The sequence below is a fragment of the Cervus elaphus genome, chromosome 14, assembly GCF_910594005.1.
Source record: "Cervus elaphus chromosome 14, mCerEla1.1, whole genome shotgun sequence".
In the NCBI taxonomy this organism is placed as follows: domain Eukaryota; kingdom Metazoa; phylum Chordata; class Mammalia; order Artiodactyla; family Cervidae; genus Cervus; species Cervus elaphus.
In genome coordinates, this window is record NC_057828.1 from 43151643 (window position 1) to 43158384 (window position 6742).

The window sequence follows — 6742 nt, forward strand, 5'->3', positions numbered from 1 at the left end:
TGTTGTCTAGGAAGATTTGGTGCTAAAGCCTCTTCACCACATCTTAACATCCATGGCCAAGTTCCAAAGCCCTCCAACTACCTGCCCTACCAGTGCTTCCACATACCAACCCATTCTCTTAACTCATAAACATATGACTGAACCCTAGATTGGTAAACAGATCGAGAGCCTTGGCACCTAGCTCCTTGCTGGTCAACTTTTCACTAAAGCTCTTTCTTTTCTCAGAAGTTGGTGCCATAGTATTGGCTTCTATACATATTGGGCAGAGAGCTCATGGCTTAGTAACAGTATTCCTTTTTTTAGGTTTTAAAATTTATTCTTTAATTGGAGGAAAACTGCTTTACAACATTGTGTTGGTTTCTGCCATACTGCAACACAATTCAGCCGTAATTATCCATATATCAACTCCCTCCTGAGCCTCTCTCCCCTCATCCCATCCCACCTCTCTAGGCCATCACAGAGTGCCAGTCTGGGCTTCCTGTGTTATATAGCAACTTCTCACCAGCTATCTGTTTTACACACAGTAGTATAAAACAGACATATAGTCGATGCTATATATGTAGACATATAGACATATAGTTGATGCTATATAGACATATAGTCGATGCTACTTTTTCCACTCATCCCACTTTTTCCTTCCCCCATTGTGCCCACAAGTCCATTCTACATCTGTGTCTCCATTCCTTCCCTGCAAATAGGTTCATCAATATCATTTTTCTAGATTCCATATATATCCTTTAATATATAATATTTGCTTTTCTCTTTCTGACTTACTTCACTCTGTATAACAGGCTCTAGGTTCATCGACCTCACTAGAACTAACTCAAATTCATAACTTTTTATGGCTAATATTTCATTTTAAATATTTACCACAGGTTCTTTATCATTCATCTGTCAATATACATCTAGATTGCTTCCATGTCCCAGCTATTGTAAATAGTGCTGCAGTGAACATTGGGGTACATGAGTCTTTTTCAATTATGGTTTCCTCAGGGTATATGCCCGATAGTGGTATTGCTAGGTCATATGGCAGTTCTATTCCTAGTTTTTTAAGGAATCTCCATATTGTTCTCCATAGTGGCTATATAAACCTATATTCCCACCTACAGTGCGAAAGGGTTCCCTTTTCTCCACATCCTCTCCATAATTTACTGTTTGTAGATTTTTTTGATGATGGCCATTCTGATTGGTGTGAGGTAATACTTCATTGTACTTTTGATTTGCATTTCTCTAGTAATGAATGATGTTGAGTCTTTTCATGTGTTTATTGGTCATCTGTATATCTTTTTTGGAGAAATGTCTATTTAGGTTTTCTGCCCATTTTCTGATTGGGCTGTTTTTCTGACACTGAGCTCTATGAGTTACTTATATATTTTGGAGATTAATCCTGCATCAGTTTTTCCATTTGCAATTATTTTCTCCCATTTTGAGGGTTGTCTTTTAATCATGTTTATTGCTTCTTTTGCTGTGCAAAAGCATTAATTAAGTCCCATTTATTTATTTTTGTTTATATTTCCATTACTCTAGGAGATGGGTCAAAACAGTCTTGCTGTGATTTATGTCAATGAGTGTACACAAGGAATTTTTTTTCTAAGAGCTTTATAGTTTCTGGCCTTACATTTAAATCTTTAATCTATTTTGAGTTTACTTTTGAGTATGGAGTTTAACAGTAGTAAGTATCCATGAATGTGAATGCGAAGTCGTTCTGTCATGTCCGACTCTTCACGACCCCATGGACTGTAGCCCGCCAGGCTCCTCTGTCCATGGGGATTCTCCAGGCAAGAATACTGGAGTGGGTTGCCATTTCCTTTTCCAGGGGATCTTCCAAGCCAAGGATCGAACCTGAGTCTCCTGCACTGAAGGCAGACTCTTCACCCTCTGTGCCACCAGTCTGTACCTTACCTTTATTTCACTTTTTCAAAATATTATAATACTTCACTTATTTTATTAAGATATTAAGTATTACAGGGGCAAGTTGATTCTGAGCCTTGATGAAATGTAGAGAAGCAAAACATGACACTTCAAAAATGTCTCTCTGATACGTGGATTATTTCAAACTAAAAATAATCAAGACCCAAAAGATACAGGAAGAAACTTTGACCTTTTCCCTTCAAACTGCCTGAAGATAGTGGATAGAGGCCTTTTTCCAGGAAGGGAGCAGTCACAATAGATAATTATCATATGAACTAGATTTGTGAACAGGAATGAACCTAGCGAAGTCTGTTAAAACTCCTCTCTGTTAAAACTCCTCACTGTGTCCCGTTGTTTCTAACTGGCCCAGCAAACATTTGCTTTTCCATCTCCAAGTTTATTGCATTCCTGCCCTGTGAAGTCCCAAACTCCTACCCCTAGTATCTTCTTTTGTCTTTAGCTGAAGATGATATTTAAGGTGAGGGTTTTGGCTATTTTAGAGCTTCCCACATGGCTCAGTGGTTAAGAATCCACCTGCAAAGCAGGAGTTGCAGGAGACATGAGTTCGATCTCTGCGTTGGGAAGATCCCCTGGAGAAGGAAATGGCAACCCACTCCAGTATTCCTGCCTGGAGAATTCCATGGACAGAGGAGCCTGGTGGGCTACAGTCTATGGGGTCACAAAGAGTCAGACACGACTGAGCACACACGTACACCCTTTGGCCATTTTAGCAAGTTATTTGGTTTTTCTTGGTCTCTCTCATGTAAACATTGTTAGAAAAACGCCGCAGGAGGAAAAAAGCTGCCTCTAATGACGGGTGGTAAAGGCTTTATTGAGCGGTCGCTCGGGCAGAACTCCCGGGGGCGGGTGAGTGAGGAGACAAAGGGAGTCTGCGAGGTATGAGGGGTGGGGAGGGGTTTTATAGTCAGGGCCGGGTCCAAGCCGGGTCTTTTCATATAAGGAAGAAAGCGCGGGCTACAGCGGCGGTCAGTGTCCGAGGGCTCTGTGTTGGTACCTGATTGGACCAGGCTGCAGGGGGTCGGTCTCCAGAAGTTTAGCCAGCCTCCGGAATTTGCCTTGCAGCACTTTCCCGGGGCATGCCCCGACCTTTCAAACATGTTGTTCAACTTTTGTGTGATTTTCTCCTGTTAGTCTGTCTCATGTCAATTTCATTCTTAGAACAGCCTGAAGAACCTAGAAGTGCAGAGGAAATTTTCTTCCTCCACCACAGGCTAAATACAAACTCTGGCCTCTTCTAAAATGTCCTTTGCCTTCAATAAATTGCCGAAGGCAAAAACTTCCACTTCTGAGATGGCTTAACTACCTGGCATCCCAGTGCTCATGTATGGTTGTGAGACCTGTACCATAAAGAAGGCAGAATGCCAACGAATTGATGCCTTCAAACTGTGGGGCTGAAGAAGACTCCTGAAAGTCCCTTGGACAGCAAGATCAAACCAGTCAATCTTAAGGAAGATAAACTCTGAATATTCACTGGAAGGACTGATGTTAAAGCTGAAGCTCTGGTATTTTGGTCATCTGATGCAAACAGACAACTCATTGGAAAAGTCCCTGATGCCAGGAAAGATTGAGGGCAGAAGAAGAGGGCTTCAGAGGATGAGATGGCTGGATGGCATCTCTGATGCAATGAACATGAACTTGGGCAAACTCTAGGAGATGGTGAGGGACAGGAAGGCCTGGTATGTTGGAGTCCATGGGGTCGCAAAGAGTCGGACACTTCTAAAAAACAACAACAACAACTATGTGGCTATAGGCTGGAAACCTGTTTTCTACCACATCACCTCTCTCTCTGGAGGGCTGCTTGGGTGTCCTCATGACATGGGAGCTAGCTTTCTCCAGAGCAAGCAGTCCAAGAGAGAGGGCAGGAAGGAAGCCATGTGCTTTACCACCTGGTCTCAGAAGTCACATGGTTGTCATGCGTACATTATTCATTTCATTAGAACTAGGTCAGCCAGTCCATCCTACACTCAATGGAAGAGGAATGAAGTGTCATCTCTTGAAGAGAAAAATGTCAAAGAACTTTTGGACATACTTTAAAACCACCACAGGAGTCTAGTTTAGAATCCAGATTGATATAGATGAGATCCAGAGGCTTAGGGGACTATGAGACATAAAATCCTCTAGTAATTCACAAAAGCAAATAAGAGCTCTTCAGGCTTCCCCAGTCCATAGAACTAGGAGGATTCAGTTTAGTTTATCTAGACATATGAGAGGCAGCATGGCCAGATGATATTTTGGTTATGCTATTAATCTCCCCATGTTATCAAATGTGTTACTGAGAGCATGAGATCTAATTCTTTCCTGTTAGTCCTCAGAAATTATAGAAACATCCAAAATTGTTTTCATGTATCCCCATTTTAAATCTCAATTGAAATCTGTCATCTATGCTAGCACTCAGGGAGTGTGTTCTGCTCTTTATGGGCAGGATTACATACATGTTAGGTAGAGAAAGCGAACTTTAAAATAAGCCTTTGAGTGCCTGACCCTCTTTTCTCTTCAGGCTTTTGTCAGACAGGTTTAGCTCATGTGTGTGTGTTTGCTTGAAATTAGACAAAGAAATTACATTGTTTAATTAGTTTATGGCACCAGCTGGACACTGCAGGTACAGGCAGGAAAAATTTTTACTTTTTATCACAGCTGTCCCCCTCTGAATGCTCTATTATTAATTCATTTACCCTCCCTTCAGTGAAATTTCAATCAGATCTCATAGCTTCTTCAATTACCCTCAGATAATAAAATATTACTCTATTTCATCTACTCTAAAACGAACATATTTTTCCATTTTAATATCCCATCTCTGAATCTCAGAATCATGTAGTCATAATTGGAAGGGTTTTTCCCCCCTGATATATAAAATAAGGGAACATCTTATAATCAATAGCATCTTTGATTCAATGAAATTTAATAATCTCTTTTTTCCAGGTATTAAAGAATCTAGTTAGTATAATAATCAAAACCTGATTCTCATCAAATGTAAAACTTCTCTCTCCTCTGATCTCCAGACTACTCCAGGCTTGGAAGCCTGTAATGAAAGAAGATGGGGATAATTAGAATCACCTCCAGCTCTCACTTCACCTTCTACTTGAATACTTGGCTGATGCTTTGGGACCTTTCAGGGACTGGAGTGAGGAGACAGAAAAGAAGTAAAAGTAGATAAAGTATTATTTCCCAGTACAGCTATACTCTGGTATAGGTATTCTCTCTGTGAGGGATGTTCTAAATGTCACTTCTTTCTTTCTTGGAGTGTCTTGTGGCTTTTTCAGAGACAACTTCCATCACTGGGGATCTCTCACCCATATGTAGTTCCTCTGACGTATGCTATACCCGCTCCAGCTGGCCTCCTACAACTTCCCCTCTAGCCACTGGCTTTTGTGGCCCACTCCTCCATCAGATTTACTCCTCTTGTGTGGAGTCCCAGTCAAAACAACCCGATATGTTCCCACCTCAGGGACCTCACAGTTCGTGGGAAATTCAAACATCCTTTGTCACACCAGATGCTAGAAGGTGTGGTGGATTTCGATAGAGCCCTTTTCCCTCACTGTGCTCCAAGTCAACAGAGTTCAGGCTACCGACTCTCACCTTTAGGCTTCGTAGGTATGGGTCAGAGGCGAGTTCTTGCATCCCTCCAATGTCAAGGAACACATCAAAAACTCTCCACGTAGTTCTCTAGAAGCATCATCACTAGATCTGAGAGAGTAGTTCATTAATTGCCTCTTAGAATGAATGGTTAGTTTTAGGCACCTTCACTTCTGTTTCAGGTTTCACCATCAACTTTAAGACAAACACATTCATACATAAAAGGCTAAAAAAGAAAAGAAGGATTTTTTTTTCCTCTGTGCCATAGTGCTTTTTATTTTCTACTTAATGTCACTTTACATAAACAAAAACTTAAATTCTAGCATGAATTTTACCATTATCTTTATAGCATGCACAGCTAGTTTTACTTTTTATTAAAGCATGGTTAATTTACAATATTTGTTAAGTTCAAATGTACAGCAAAGTTATTCAAATATATATAAAATTTTACTTAGTAAATCAATTCATTCTCTACTTTCCCCCAAATAAATGCTGAGAAGTTGCTCACAATAAAATACCTCATCACAATACCTCATCAGTGAGGTATACTGACTATCTACTTTATTCTGGGTCCTTTATGTTACTGTTGATATATTGAGAAGGAAAAGCATCACTAATGTAGTATGCCTGCTAAGAATGCATGCATGCATGGGTGCAAAGTCACTTCAGTTGTGTTCGACCCTCTGGTGACCCTATGGACTGCAGCCCCCCAAGCTCCACTGTCCATGGAGTTCTTTAGGCAAGAATACGGGAGTGGGTTGCCATGCCCTCCTCCAGGGGATTTTCCCTACCCAGGGACTGAACCCACGTCTCTTATGTTTCCTGCATTGGCAGGCAGGTTCTTTACCCACTAATGCCTCCTGGGAAGCCCAAGTGAATGCATAATCTAAATTTAATCAGGAGGAATAGCAGATTCAAACTATAGAAGTCAAATCTAACTAGAAGCTCTCTTACTGACAGATAATTTGGGGAATGCAGAAGCCCAATGCTAATCAATATTCCTAAAACGTGGCTCCTGAATTAATCAGACTTAACACCAGTTCCTCCCTTCAGTACATGCATAAACTATAGGCCTCAATTCAGGAGACAATATCTCCCCCATTAATCTTGTCAAATGGAGGAAAGGAGACTAGAATACCCTGGCTCTGGGGTAGGCAGATCAAAAAGAGAAAAGAACCCAGAAGAGGCCAAACCACACATGTCCACACAGTCCCCAGACAGCACAAATGGCAAGTCT